This window comes from Myotis yumanensis, unplaced genomic scaffold (genome assembly GCF_028538775.1).
Source record: "Myotis yumanensis isolate MYYU_CA2020_CCGP unplaced genomic scaffold, mMyoYum1.0.hap1 SCAF_3, whole genome shotgun sequence".
Classification (NCBI taxonomy): Eukaryota; Metazoa; Chordata; class Mammalia; order Chiroptera; family Vespertilionidae; genus Myotis; species Myotis yumanensis.
Window position 1 is genome coordinate 154,256,147 of NW_027223754.1, and position 15,552 is coordinate 154,271,698.

At 40.4% G+C, this 15,552-nt stretch overlaps 1 protein-coding gene and 1 pseudogene across 7 annotated transcripts in view; both read left to right on the forward strand.

Annotated features, from left to right (window-relative positions):
- The window catches only part of TAFA2 (TAFA chemokine like family member 2), a 466,038-nt gene that overhangs the window by 194,052 nt on the left and 256,434 nt on the right, over positions 1-15,552 (forward strand). The gene's annotated exons all lie outside the window — the stretch shown is intronic.
- LOC139005407 (peptidyl-prolyl cis-trans isomerase NIMA-interacting 4-like) lies at positions 13,578-13,991 on the forward strand (annotated as a pseudogene).

Here is a 15,552-nt window from a genome sequence, read left to right on the forward strand (position 1 = left end):
TGACATCTGGGTTCAATCTTCATGCAAGCACGGTCTCTTTTAAGGTGTAAAAGGAGGAGGTGAAATAAATGAACAAGCGAAGGATGTTTTTAAAATACTTTTTCTGAAAATATTTTAAAATATGCTATTTACATTTATTCAAAAATCTGCACATTTGTAATATTATAATTTCAGTTGAAATATCAGATTTCCCCTCATGCCAGTATCTTGAATGACAGGACTTGGCAATCATACTTTTAAGAAAAATTTTCACTCTCATTTTACTTGTGCTGGCTTACCCCTCAAATCCCTTCATTAAATGTATTTATTAAATTCCTTTTAATTTTTTTTAATCTTAGGGAAAAAGGGAGAGAGAGAGAAACATTGATGTGAGAGACATACATTGATCTGCTGCCTCCCGTACATGCCCCAACAGGGGATTGAGCCTGCAACCTAGGTATGTACCCTGACCAGCAATCGAACCCACGACCTTCCAGTGCATGGGACCACACTCCAACCACCCGAGTCACACCGGCCAGGCCCTTTTAATTTTTTAATCTATATAGAACAGTGAGCCTAGGGTATTTTTCCTCCTGACTTATATCTGACCTTTGATTTCCTGTAGATTGTGATTGAGGGGGTTCTGTTCTAAGTTCTCTCCTTAAGCCAAGAGCTTAAACATAGACTCTACTTTTCTTTGAAAACAATAAAACACCATGTAATATTGCAGAACAGTTTTATACTTTCTTATTTCAAAATCTATTTAAATTTTTTTGGTTAAATAGGAATAGCTTTTCATCAAAATGTTCATTTGAAAGAAAAACAGTGCTTGAACAGAACTAACGTGTTCATTTTCCCTCTAGGTGCCTCATTAATTTGAATGTTTGCTCCCTCCCTCCATCTGTCTGTACCGTTATCCCTCTTGGACAACTGTTACAGATTACTTGTGTTCACCCCCTCCCCCATCCATCTTGGCACTCCCACAGCCAATTCACCTCACAACAGCTAGGGTGATCTTTTAGAAATGTAAATTCAGTCATGTTCTCCCCCTTTCCAAACCTTTGCAATATCTTCCATTTAAAAAATGTTTTGATTGATTTCAGAGAGAGGAAGGGAGACGGAGAGAGAAATAGAAACATCAGTGATGAGAGAGAATCATAGATTGGCTTCCTCCTGTATGTCCCCTACTGGGGATCGCGAACCAGAAAACGGGGTGTGTGCCCTGATGGGGAACCGAGCTAATGGAATCGTGATCTTCTGATTCCTAGGTCAACACTCAACCACTGAGCCACGCTGGCTGGGCTCTGATGTCCTCCTTTTGCTTTCAGAATAAAATTTACCTTCTGTCCCTTGGACTTCAAGAGCCATCCTGCCTATTTCCTGCCATTCCCCTCCATGCTTCTTCCATTCCAGCTCTACTGCCTTCTCCCTCTCCCTCGAACCTAACAAGTTCATTTCTAGTTCAGGTCTTGGCCCTTGCTGTTCCATTAACCTGGGAAAATTTTCTCCAGAGAGTTTCAGGACTGACTTCCTCACTTCATTCAGATCTCTACTCAAATATCACTTTTTTTTTCTGGTTACAACCTCTCCACATCATTTGTTAACCACTTTACTGTGTTTTATTTTTTATTATGCCACTTATCATCACCTGGCATATCATATATTTACTTGTTTATCATTTGTTTTCCCCCACTATAATATAACCTCCGGAGAGTGTGGATTTTGCTATGTCTGCTGCTGTATTCCAGAATTTAGAAGAGAGTCTGGTTTATAGTGCACAATTAACATTTGATGAAGGAATGAATGGCTTGTTGAATGAATTAGTTTGGCAACCTAGGCTGCATTTATGGCTATCTTACGTGATTGACATTATCTATGCTTTGGATGCAGAGATTTGGTTCTTCTTGGTTAGGTGATGAGAATATAGAAAAAGACTTTGCGAATTGCTTGAAACTGAGACCCCAAAGCAGAGCTTTCACCAGGTGATGTATTTTGGGAAATGATCCCAGAATGAAGAAGTGGAGTACTTGAAAGATAAAGATGGAAAAATACCTGTGGGCAACTATAACTTAATCCCACTGGGAAAACTTTGAGAAGTGGTATACAATACACCTGAGAATTGTGCACCTGAGACACAGAAGAGTGGCAATGCCACGAGGTCCAGGATTGTACTAGTTGTTAACTCCCATCTACTGCAGTTTTGTGTGTGCATTGGAATGGCTGAGCAGTTCTGCAGTGTTCATTTGGCTGCAGTGGGAAGACCTGCTGGAAGCTATGGTGAGGAGCTGTTAGGTTACATCTGTACACTGCTAGTTGTTAAAGCACCAGCTGGAGGAAAAAGGGGTGCAGGAGGATGGGAGATTGTGCTGCGCCAGCATGGTCAAGGGTGAACCTGAGAGGGGGTGGTGAAGGATTAGAAAAGACAGACAAGAGGATAAAGCTGAGGCTGGGTGGGACACTGCCCTCTCTGATGGAGAGAGACAGTGCCACAGACTACAAGCTGTGTCTTTATTTTATAGCCAGATTCCACGAGGCAAAGTAAGGGCGTGGTCAAGATGTTTACAACATTCTCGTGGGTTTCAATCCTACTCAATTACATGCACCTGAACTCTATCAAGCCCACACCACTCAGGCACATGGGGCCATGTGTTCAGACCATAGGTTCAAGCTTACAACTATAGCTGTTGGCTATAATTGTGCTGGGAGGGCTCTGCCCTCCAAGCTGGGACTTACATGTGGCAATGACAGGACTGTGCCCTCTCATTAGTCTGAGGCTTGAACCTGTCCAAACACTGTAGCTGCTCTCCACAGGAGATGGGTCACAAGAGGTTTCTGATAACATAATCTTCACTATTTTCCTCTTAACCATCTTAATCTGACTAAACTAGCTCTTCAGACTCTTTAAGGGCAGGGTTGAGCATTTTTTGGTTACCTCCAATACCTTGCATGATTTATAGCAGATGTTGAATAGATACTTCTTTACTATTTGCCTGCCTTATTAGCATTACCCCATAGTCACTTAATTTTGATAGTACCCTTAAGTACTTTAAAATCAAAAAATATATAGGCTAGTATACATAATCTATCAAAATGTAAAAAGGAAAGCAAATCAGTCAACCAATGGATTAATCAAATGCATTCTTTTTTGGAGGTGGGAGGGAGCAGCATTATTGGTACATGTTTCATATTCAATACAATTCACCTATTTAAAGTGTACAATTGAATGATTTTTTGTATATTTGAAGAGCTGTGCAACCATCACCACAGCCCATTTTAGAATGTTTTTCTTACCTCCCCAAAGAAATTCTGAACTCTTAGCAGTCATCATCCTTCCCTCTCATCTACCTCAAGCCCTAGGCAACCACTCACCTACATTTTGTCTTTATTGATGATTCTGGATATTTCAGATAAATGGAATCATATAACATGTAGTCAAATGAACTCTTAAATCTTGCACGTACTAGTACACATTCATTGATTCTTTAAACATGCATTTCCTGAGCACCCATGATGAATCAGGCACTATGCTGGGAATACAGGAGCCACAATGTTGAAAATGTCATGCCTGGTCTTAAACTACATTCTAATAGAGAAGACAGAAACAATTAAACAATAACAAAAACCTAGACAAACACATAAGATAATTACTGAGCTAAACGCTGTAATAAAAACATAGTATACAAATAGATAAAATTGATAGTGGGAAGGCACTTTGATTGAATTGTGAGGTCATGAGAAAAATGTCTCTAAGTGGTTGACATTATGCTGAACATGCAAGAACTGTCCACATGGAGATTGGAGAAGGGTGGTCTATGAAGAGCAGCGTTTCTACAGGCTCTGATTCAGGGAGGAACTTGGATTATTTGAGGAAGTGAAGATAGACTATTGTGGCTAACAAAGCACAGAATAAATGTATTATGTGCATATAATACCTAGTTGAATTACCTAAAAATGTGAAAATTTATTGGCCTAGAGTCTTCGTTACAAAGTTGTGGGCCATCAGTTTGTAGAGAGTAGGATTCAGTTGTGAGAAGTTTTCCATGTTAGACTAAGAAGTCTAGACTTCATTCTGTAGGTAGTAGAGAGATATGCAGGCTTTCATAGGAGGGGAGTGATGTAAGGGAAGTGGTGTTTAAGGAACATGAATTTTTTATCTGCCTTCAGTGTGGATTTGAGGTGAACAGAATAGAATCACTCAGGCAAATAAACATTCTGTTAACACATACACTTTAGCGTCCATCTTGGAGAGTTATTTTTAAGATCTATTTCAGTATCTGTACCTAACAGTGACCATTTGTGGAGTGTCCTCAGTTTACAAAAGGGGGAACAGGTTTAGCATCACTGGAAAGGAAAATCTTGATCTATGAGATTTTCATGTGAGCAAATGGGTATCTACTCTCTGTGCTGTTGTGTCCAATGATAGGAATTTTTGAATGGAAACATGAAGTGTGTAGCTTCTGACATCCAGGCACCTGGTACTCTTTTACATTATATGTGTGTCTTCAGGTTAATCCATCATGTAGGTACATTCTCAATGGCCAATATATGAGAAAGACATTTTAATGAAATAGGTTCAAAGTAGAGTCCTGAATTGTATTTGTTTGGGCAGATAAGAATGACACAAACATAGAAATTATGGAAAAGCATATATAATTAAAAGCATTACAGTACTTTGTGAACTTTAAGTGTTTTATTCCTAAGAATGGAGACAATGATACACATTGGAATCATTCATATGAATGTATGGGATGTTGAAAAGGAAATTACTAAGAGAACCTTGATTTGTAGTAGAAATCTGAAAAGTAAGGTTGGAAGAAAACTTTCCAGACATGGTAACAACACAAGTTGGAGGAATGGAAATGATGTGGACTACTTAGTGAGCAGAGAGGCCCCAGGGAAAGAGCACAGACTCCAGTTAAAACCTTAGTGCTGCCACTTTCCAGCTGTGAGACCTGGGACATGAAATGTAACCTTCTCAGTCTCGTCATCTGCGTAATAGGGACACTAATGCTGTCTTCAGAGTCTTTACTGAAGGTTTGACATAGTATAGGCTTTGGGCGTGGCAGTGAAGCTGTAGTAGTTACTATGGAACAATACAGATTCATTATTAATTCAGTCTATTCTTTCAATGAATGTGTGACTGTGCTAAATACTGTTCTTGGTTTAGAGGATGCAATAATTTATAAAACACTCTCATGGAGTTTATATTCTTGTGGATGAATGTATGGTGGAAGAAAAGAAAGCAGTGTAGCTGAAGCAGGAAAGGAAGGGTAAAGGAGTTGGTGAGGAGTGATGGATAAGATCAGAGAGGAAGGAGTGGCCAGATCATGTAGGGCCTTAAGGCACTGTAGAGGGCTGTGGTAAAGATAATGGATTTGACTGAGTGAAATGGGAAACCATTTAGATACTTGGAGGGAACAGTGCATTGTTTGACTTATGTAAAAGGGTCGCTCTAGTTGCTCTGTAGGAACAAACAAGAGGGAGACAAGGGCAAAAGCATGGAGGATCTGGCAAGAAGTCCAAGTGAGAGGCAAGGGGGCTTTTGCGTCAGGTAATGGTGCAGCTCTGAGATCCAGTTGGGTGGATATGTTGCCGACAAGGAGTTGACATAATTTACTGATGGAGAGGATGTGAAGTGTAAAAGAAAGAGGGTAATCAAACAAGATTCCTTCTCAATGGAGTTTCCATTTACAGAAATTAGGAGATGGAGGTAGCAGCAGGTATGGGAGGAATAATTGAGTTCTGCAGGACATATTAACTTTTAGATTCTTTAGGCTCCCAAATGGAACCAACTAACAGAAGTTGGATGTTTGCCTAGCTTTATGGAGAGAAATCTGCACTTAGATAATTTAAAAAATTCAATTAGAATAGGTTCAAGAGAGACTACAACAGGAAATTTAGACAGTAAATACAGTTTTTTCAAGAAGTTTTGCTGTGAAGGAGAGCAAAGAAATGAATTAAGCAAGATCAAGAAAGCTTTTTTAAAAAAAAACAAGTAGGAGAAGATATAGTTTTTATTATGCTAATGGAAAAGAGCCAATAGAGGGAAAAATTGATGTACTTGAACTTAGAGTTCATGTTAGAAGTTGTGACAAATATTTGAATAGTGGTTGATAACATATGGCTTTAAAAGCCAATGAATGACTTTAGACTGCAAAGGCAGCATGAAGCCTTTGTAGATGTTTGAATAGTGACATAAAAACCTATATGTGTGCCTATAGTGAAATTTACTGCATTGATTTATAAGTATTACTAGAGGCCCGGTGAACAAAATTTGTGCACTCGGGGGGGGGGGGGGGCCCTCAGCCCCACCTGTGCCCTCTTGCAGTCTGGGACCCCTCGGGGGTGACCACTTGCTGGCTTAGGCCTGCTCCCCAGGGGATTGGGCCTAAGTGGCAATCAGACATCCCTCTGGCAGCCCAGCAGCCCTCGGGGGATGTCCACTTGCCAGTGGGGAGCAAACCTAAGCAGCATCAGACATCCTTAGCGCTGCTGAGGAGGCAGGGGAGGCTCCCACCACCACCGCTGAACTGGCAGCCATCAGCCTGGCTTGTGGCTGAGCAGAGCTCCTTCATGTGGGAGCTCACTGACCACCAGAGGGCAGCTCCTGCATTGAGTGTCTGCCCCCTGGTGGTCAGTGTGTGTCATAGTGACCAGTCATTCCCAGTCCTTCTGCTGTTAGGGTCAGTTTGCATATTACCCTTTTACTATATAGGATAGAGGCCTGGTGCACGGGTGGGGGCCAGCTGGTTTGCCCTGAAGGGTGTCCCGGATCAGGGTGGTGGTCCCGCTTGGATGCCTGGCCAACCTGGATGACGGGCTGATGGCTGTTTGCAGCTGGTCACACCCCCTTCAGGATGGGGGTCCCCACTGGGGTGCCTGTCCAGCCTGGATGAGGGGCTGATGGCTATTTTCAGGCTGCCTGCACCCCCTTTAGGGTGGGGGTCCCCACTGGGGTGCCTGGCCAGTCTGGGTGAGGGGCTGAGGGCGGTTTTCAGGCTGGCTGGCAACTGAAGCTCCCAGCCTCTCCTTTTTTTTCTTTTTTTTTTAATTCTGGGGTTTATTTACTTTCTATATTGGAAACTTTGTTGCCGCTCCAGCTCCCAGGCCAGGGCCTGCTGAAAGCAGGTATCTGGGGTTTGTTTAGCTTTTATAATTGCAACTTTGTTGCTTAGAGTGGAGCTCAGAGCCCAGCTGCAGCAGGGAGGAAGGTTGGCTTCCTCCAACACTGGAGCAAGCAAGCCTCCTGCTCTCTTCAGCTGCATGGCTGCTGGCCACCATCTTGGTTGGGTTAATTTGCATATCCTGCTGATTAGCCAATAGGAAGCATAGCAGAGGTGTGGTCAATTACCATGTTTGTCATTATTAGATTAAATTATCTCTGACACTCCCACCCATAAATATAAAATCTCTGCATTGTAAACAGCTCAACCTCAGGTAGATTTACAATGTACTGCATAGTATGTTAGTTCAGTTAATACTTCTAAGAGTCCCAGACAGTGTATATTATTGCTGACCACATTTTATAGATGAGGAAACTGAGGCCAGAGCCTAAGCAACTTTTCCTTGGCAACAGCTGTAAGTGGTAGAGCCAATAATTGAACCTAGACAGTGTGGTTCCATAATACAGCATGAAGTACCATGTTCTATTATCTTTTTTCATGTATTGTCTTCTAAATTATAATATTTTTTGACCCCGTTTATAGTTATTGTACTAGTGGCCCAGTGCACGAAATTCATGCACATTAAAAGGGAATTAATTAGAGGAAATATTTTAATATTGCTATTTGCCCTTTGTCTATAATAGAAGTGTCAGAGATGAAAGAAAATTAGTGAAATGTATATGAAAATCTCCCTTCTGTCAGAGTCTGGGGTGCACCATGGGACCCAGAGACAAGTCCCTGCCTACCTTCACAAACTTCAAAATCGTGTGAGACCCAGACCTGGCTGGCCCCACCCCGTTAAGCCCCGCAGGGTGAGAGGCACAGCCTCAGGTCCCCTGGCCTGGAGCCAGGGCAGGGGGCATGGCCTCAGGTCCCCCAGCTTGGCTTCAGGTCCCCCTGCCCCGGCGTGAGGGCACAAGGGTGCGAGGGATTGAGGGCGGGAGGACATAAGGGCGTGATGATCATTTGCATATTAGCTCTTTATTATAGAGGATGAGGAGTTTAAAAAATTCACTATTTCCCTCTCCTAACTAGTCTGCCTCTCCATTTCTAGTCTACAAATTATATTTTCTTTGTTATGACTCAAATATATTATAACATATCATTGTGCACAATTTATATATTGTACACACAAATTCTGTTTATATTCCTATACACCCCTTTATGTGTTGGTTAGGGGAAGTTTGAAGTGGATTATAATGCTTTCTTAATAATAGTCACTTCATAATTGTATAGTACTTCATTGTTAACTAAGAACTACCACATAAACACTTTCATTTACTTCACATAACAACCCTGTGTGTTAGAATAGATATAAATATCTATTTATCCTTTTAAACAAATAAAGACTCATGGGCTGATGGGAACTGGCACAGCACTTAGCTCAGCGTAGATATTTAATAAATAGTTGAATAAAAGAATGAATGAACAAATGTTCACAGTCACAGTCATAAAGTTCTGAGAACAGAACAATAATTGAAAGCCGAGACTCCTGATTGCCAATCCAGGCCTTTTTTCATTACGCTGCAGTTGCCTTGAAATGGTTTAATCCTTGTTTTTAAGTAAAATACTTTGGCTTCCAAGTACTAGCAGTTAAAATATAATCAAAGTGGTGAGATGGAATTCTCAACTTGCTGTATCTCAATTTAGACCTGCTTTTTTATTGGAGAGTTGTAGTGACACCACAGGTAGCAACCATTTTTGGGGGGTCAATATTCAATTAATCTTTCAGCAGATTGTTAACAGAGACTGAATTGTAGGGAGTGCTGTTTGGGAGGTGAAATGAAGAAAAGACGATTCTCAATTACTGAAATCATAAAAATATGGAGGGTGATTATTTACACATTTCGGGTATGTTAGTAGTTCGGACTTGGGCACACTCCAGACTGGATAATTACTATTTTTCCTTTGTGTAGCCTTCTCTCCATTTATTTTAATTGGCTATGAGGGCAATATGCTTTCTGGCAATCTATTTTGGAGCACTTCTATACATTTGCTTCAAATGATTAGATCTGCCAGATGCCACTCTTGAACTATGTCTGTTCTGGGGGCGGGAAAAGAAGTGTAGCTTCTCACATCTCTCTTCTAACACAAGCTGTGAGTTGGCTCTGGTCCTCCTCTCTGAGAAGGTGGTGTATAACATCACTTCTGGATGAGGAAGGCATTTCAGTGGTGGCGCTGAGCGTGGTGCTGAGTTAGAGAGCAGGGAGCACATATTTTTATACTCTTGATTAGCCAGGAGTGATTTCCATAGCCAAGCAACTGTTGGAAGGTTATGGGCATTTTCAAAGCCAATGTTATGTACAATGGTTAAAGTTTTGCTCTGTGGGGGAAAGTTAATGGGGGGACCGGTGCTTTTCCATATGTTTTAGGCATGAGCCTTTTTTGGGGGAAGGAGGGATAACAGTTCATTTTTGTATGGGTACATGTTTTTAGTGCCTTTGTCCTCTACGGATTGCCAGGCATTTCCCCACATCTCGATGAGAGGGTACATACAATCTGATTTTCGAATGAATTCTATGCTGTTGCACAAAACTGATGAACACAGAGACATGAGGACCTTCTTACAACTAACACATCTTCGTGGGGAGCATCGAGATGGGTGCTACTTAAAATTTGTCATATTAAAGAGCACGCAATATAGAATGCTATTAACAAACATCCACCTTAATTTTTTTTCTGATTAAATACATCTATATCATGTGCTATGTATGAATCATTTGAGCAGCTGAAAATATCCTAATTTCTGAGGAAAAAAATCTGGTCCTATCCAGACACCTCTGCACCTACCTTATACCAAGGTGAGATCGTTTCCTTTGAAACAAGGATGAAAGCTCTATTTCCAAGTGTCAAAGTAGAATGTCTACATCAACTAAAAAGGTAGCCTTCTACTTCCTGCGGGACTTAGCAAAGAGCCCGGGCTTACATAGACTGCTCCTGCTGAAGCATGTTTGCAGTAGTATTTTGAGAAACATTTCAGCTCAAGAGACATATTAACTCTTCAGTACGTACGGAGTAGTCTCTAAACGCTGTTGCTGGGGCCAAGTTACATCACCAGAATACAGCATATTTTGGCTAAAATCTTAATGTTCTGGTAGAATGTATTTTGATGAATATAATTAAATGTTATGTCCTTGGCTTTGGTTAGAGGTCAAGTTAAGAAAATGTTACTTAAAGAATATTTCTTAAGCAAAATTGCAGTGTACATAGCAGATATTTTCAATAAACATTGTTGAACTAATGAATGAATTAAAGTCATTACGTACCCTGTGTGAAAAACTCCTCCCAGAGTTTATTACCAGGAGACTTTGTTTTTCCATATGGATTCACATATTTCTTTTGATTTCATTCCTCCCTAAATGCTTTCTGATCCATTTTAATTTTTAACTTAGTTGTTTTGTGTATTTTAATATTATAAAAATTCTCTAGACTCTAAGTCATAGAGCACTTTAGAATTCATTTAGTCTATTTCACTATCTGCTGCCTGAAATGCTTCAAATCCAGTTGGGGAATGAGGAGGGCATAGATAGTAATGAAAAAGAAACCAACAACAAAATAATTTTCTCCAAACAGCTCCTTCAGGAGAAAGAGAGCCTTCCTTTGAAACCTGTTGATGGAGGGTGCTTAGTTCAGTCCGGGGCACAGGATTGGTCCATAGTGGCACCCACAAATAAGCCCCCCAAAGTTTGGGCACTTTTACCAGAGCAACCCTACAACCTGGCCCTAACTCAGTGTATCCATCAGAAGCACCAATTCATCACTATGGGAAAAATACTAATTGAAAGAAAGGTTTCATTGCTGTGATGATTTATAATTTTTGACTTATTTTATGTGATTTAAGCCTTAGGGAATTTCATTGATTTTATTATTTTTATTTTTTTTAATTTATCTTTATTGTTGAAAGTATTGCAGATGATTTTAATTTGCCTCTGCAAACATTTGTTGGGAGTCTCAATTTAAGGTGGGCAATTTACAAGAGCAGACTTTCCTCCTGAGCTTTCTGAGCGCACTCTGTTGTGGGGCAACACTTCAGTGTTTATCCACTTCCTTCCGCCAAAGAGACCCTTCAGAAGATGTTACATTATTTTATTTACATATTTTGGTCATTTACTTTAGGGGGAGGAATAGTTTAAGTGCGTTGAGATTAGCATATGTTGGGTTTAGATATTATTGTAATCTCAGAAGCACAGCTTTCAACAGGTCACCTGCTATTTAGGAAGCTACAGACTTTCTCGGACTCTGCAGGTTAGTGGCTCGCAGGGGATAATATTTCTTGTCAGTTTCTAACCTAGGCAATCTGCATTTTGAACAAGGCAAACCACAAATTGTGCATGATACTCAGGCTGTGCAATAATGGGACCAGGCCCAGAGAGAAGTACATTTGCACATTTGCTCAGTGATGACATGACCAGAACCATTTATTCCTTTGTCCTGGACCTTGATGAATGTCTGGCTTGAGATGCAGGCAGCCATCTGTAGATACAGCACACACGTTAACAGAAACCAGTGGTACATTTGCTCACCCCTTATTGCTTTTTTTAATTCAGCGGCATGAAAGGAGGACACTGCAAGGAAGCACATTATGATTTACGAGTTGTGGAGCTGGCTGCACTAAGATTCTGAAAACCATACTGCAAGCTTATTTCCTTTGAATTTTGAAAAGAAAAAAACTTGTATTTTCTGTCCTCATTTATGAAATTGGATGCTTAAAAATGATAGCAAAATTATGATTTTAATGACTTAGTTTATATTTGGTAGAGGAAATTCAGCTACATAAGATGAGTTTCTGAAAGGAAATAATTTGTATATTCTGTTTGAAATAATTCCCCATGATGGAGATCTTCTGGAGTTCATTTTCTTGACCAAGACGATCACTTTGTAGCAGATGATGGCTTTAGTGCTGAAGAATGTCAGCCTCTGACCTTGAAGATCTTGTCTTCTCCCTGGTTTTGCTTCTGTTAAGACCAATTTATATAATGTCATATTGTTATGTAATTATTCAAAATTTGAATAATTTTAGTTGGTATGCTTTTGACTCTTATACATTTATAAATGTATTTCTTGGCATTTAAAAAATATTTTAAAATCTCTCTTTTACATACCCTGCTCCTATTAGTCTGAGAGAAACAACTGTGAGAAGGAGGAAGGTGAAAATTACCAATGCATTTGTAGAGCGCTGTGTCACCAGAGCTCTGTTTTTGTAAGGAGTATTTGATTTCTGTTTGAATGAATACCGTGTACTGAATATCCAATTACATTTGTGATCACATCACTATTGACCAACTAACCACACATGCACAAACATGTTTGAGTACGCGTGCTCAAACACACACACACACACACACACACACACATACACACACACACATTCTTCCACACTATATAATAACACCTTTTATTTGATGCAATTACCCCTGTTAAGAAGATAGGGCGAGTTTTACCACTGAAGAGATTAAGTGATTTTTTCCAGATCTCATGACCAGTAAGTGATGGGCCTTTTTGTAGACCTTTGATCATTTGACTTGGGTCCTGTCACTCCTTCACTCAGGAAATACACTGAACATGATACAACAGATGGTGTGTCATAGAGCCACTTTGTGTGTGTTATTTGGTGGTAATCAGGGAAAGCCATTAACTTATTATTGTTATTAATACCAATATTATTTTTTCTCCTCAAGGGCTCTGGATGAGAAGACTGCTGCCTAACACTTTGTCCTTTTGGTTTTCAGGAGCTAAAGTGTACACAAAGCAAAATAAACTTCTAATGAGGATTATTTGCAAAATATTCCTGTGTTCCTTTATTCACTCATATTTAGGCCATATTATACATGTCAAAATAAGCCTGATATTCTCCCCAATCCTGAGGCATGGATCTAGAGCTCTCAATGAAGGAACTAGTCTGTTAGACTGGGTTTCTCTTGTGTCAGACAGCATTGTCAGTCAACAGGCAAGAAAGGTGGCTTCTAGAGAGTAAATTGCATGATCAACCCAACTTCACATTCAAAGCAACTTTCATCCTCTCCCTCTCTCTCAATTAAATTCTAGGACAGTGTTCTTTTCACTTTCCCCAAGTTAAGTCAAGGAAAGTCTGGCTTTAAAATACAAAATAGAATATTCATTTCCACTCCAATGCATATGGACTGAAGCTTTATGTTCTAACTTGCTAAACACTATCGCAATTCTAATGAGACTTGGTAGATATTCCATTCATTCTGTTAGAAAACAAGCATCATGACTTAATGAGGACAAGTAGGTAACCACTGAAACATTTCCAAATTGTCAGTTCCGTACCCATTGTTAAACTCTACATGAAATTATGTATATGTGTAAATTTATGCACAACGATTAATCTACTATGATAATATATTTAAAACCTAAATAATATTCCATGTATAAAATACACAACTGAAGGAACAGAAACTGATACAGTGGAGAGTTCAATGTCAAGTTCTGAAGATGCCACCCAAAGGAAAAAGCGATTTTGGAGAAGGAGGGGATGGAGGAGCAGCCTCCGGGAGTGACAGTTCTGACAAGGAGTCTTGGGGTCCCAAAGATGGTGGCAATGCAGTAAAGATCAAACACATTCTGTGTGAAAAACATGGAAAAATCATGGAAGCCTTGGAAAAGTTAAAGTCTGGAATGAGATTCAATGAAGCGGCTGCACAATCTAGTGAAGATGAAGCTGGCCTAGGGGCGACTTGGGTTGGATGCCAGAGGGCCCATGGGGGCGCCATTTGCAGAAGCAGCATTTGCTTTGCCTGTAAGTGAGTTGGACAAGCCTTTGTTTACAGACACTCTGGTTAAGAAAAAAAAAGTGTACATATTATTATGGTTGAAGGGAGAAAATAAAATGGTATGGAAGACTGAAAAAAAACAACAACAACTGAAAATGCTTTCAGAATACTAAAGTCCCCCGAAGAGTCCTCATGGCTACTTCCTCTTTTGTGGCCTCAAGTCTGAATGGGTCTCTAAAAAACCACAGGAAGGCTTTAGAAATACATGATGGAAAAAGGCAACTACCTCGGCTTTTAAAGCTTTCTTTTCTCATGCTTGCTAATGCCTTCCTTTAGCTGCCACTAAATAATTGAAGCGCATCTTTTTATACCTTGTTGAGCATGGCAGTGGAAAGAACCACCTGAGTCAGAAGACCTGGGCTGTGCAATTCTCACAGCCTGCTAGTCTGTTTCCCACACAAGGGTGTGTGCTCTATGAGGGCAGGGACTGGGTGCTCTTTTCATTATGGGACCTTCAGCATCTATCATCATCAAAACAGACTTGATCCACACACACTTAAGTGCCTTCCTTGGACCAGGCATTGTTCTATTTGCTGGCGATGGCACAGTGAAAGAAACGAACACAATCCTTGCTTTGATGGTGTTCACTCTCTAGTGGGAAGATCTATGTGATTAAGCGCTTTGATGGATAATACAGCGGAGTGTGTGAAGCACAGTGCTACTAAGAGTGGTACGGAAGCCCTCCCGGCTAAATGGGCACTTGAGCAAAGCCAGGGATGAGCCTTGTGAATATCTGGGGATAGAGAGCTCAGGCAGAGAAAGCAGCAAGAGACCCTGGGATGCTTGGTGTGCTCACAGAACAGTAATAATAATAAACATACACACACAAAATGAATACGCCTGAGATCATAGAGGTGTTTGTATTAGGACTTGGGGCTATTAGCGTTATCCGTTTGGCTTTTAAGCTTGTTTTCGGCCTCTGAACAGGATATTGCACTGACTTTGCTGGTTGTTAAAATGCAGGGGCTTCAGACTGGTTTCTAGAGGGCTGATTGATAATCCTGGGACCTAGGACCCAGAATTTCACCCTCCCCAGTTTTTATTACTCGGGGATAATATTGGAAAGTTTCCCAGCGGAGAGTCAGTGGATATCTGAATGGAAACTTTTGTTTGCTTTCTGCCCTGAGGGTGTCATTTTGGGTCACACAGGGTATAAATGGCAGAGCGGATTTATGACAGATGTAGCTTATTGTGAAGGAAAATGAGGTGTTCAGTAGAAAATGAACCATATTCTAACATTGTGTCTTTTTAGCTTCCCAATCGTCTATTACATGGCTGAGCCTTTGTAAACTGTAGTATATTTTATCTCCTACTCCACCCAAATTACTGCATTCCAGCTGTTGACCTTGTGCTTTCTGAAATAAGCCTTTCTTCTTCCTCCTCCTTTTTAAAAAATTGAATTTGAAGAGTGTTGACCCACAGGGTAAAGAATGTTTAAATATATGAAAAGTACCCGGAACAGAAGCAAAACAATATACCCCCTTTTCTCACCCAGTTGCTGATGGGAATAGTCATTCTGAAAAGCAGTCTGTTAGTGCTTAGTGAGGTTATATTTGCGTACTCTCCATGAAGACTCACCCAGGCCTACGTATACCCTAGAGAAAATTCTGATAAAG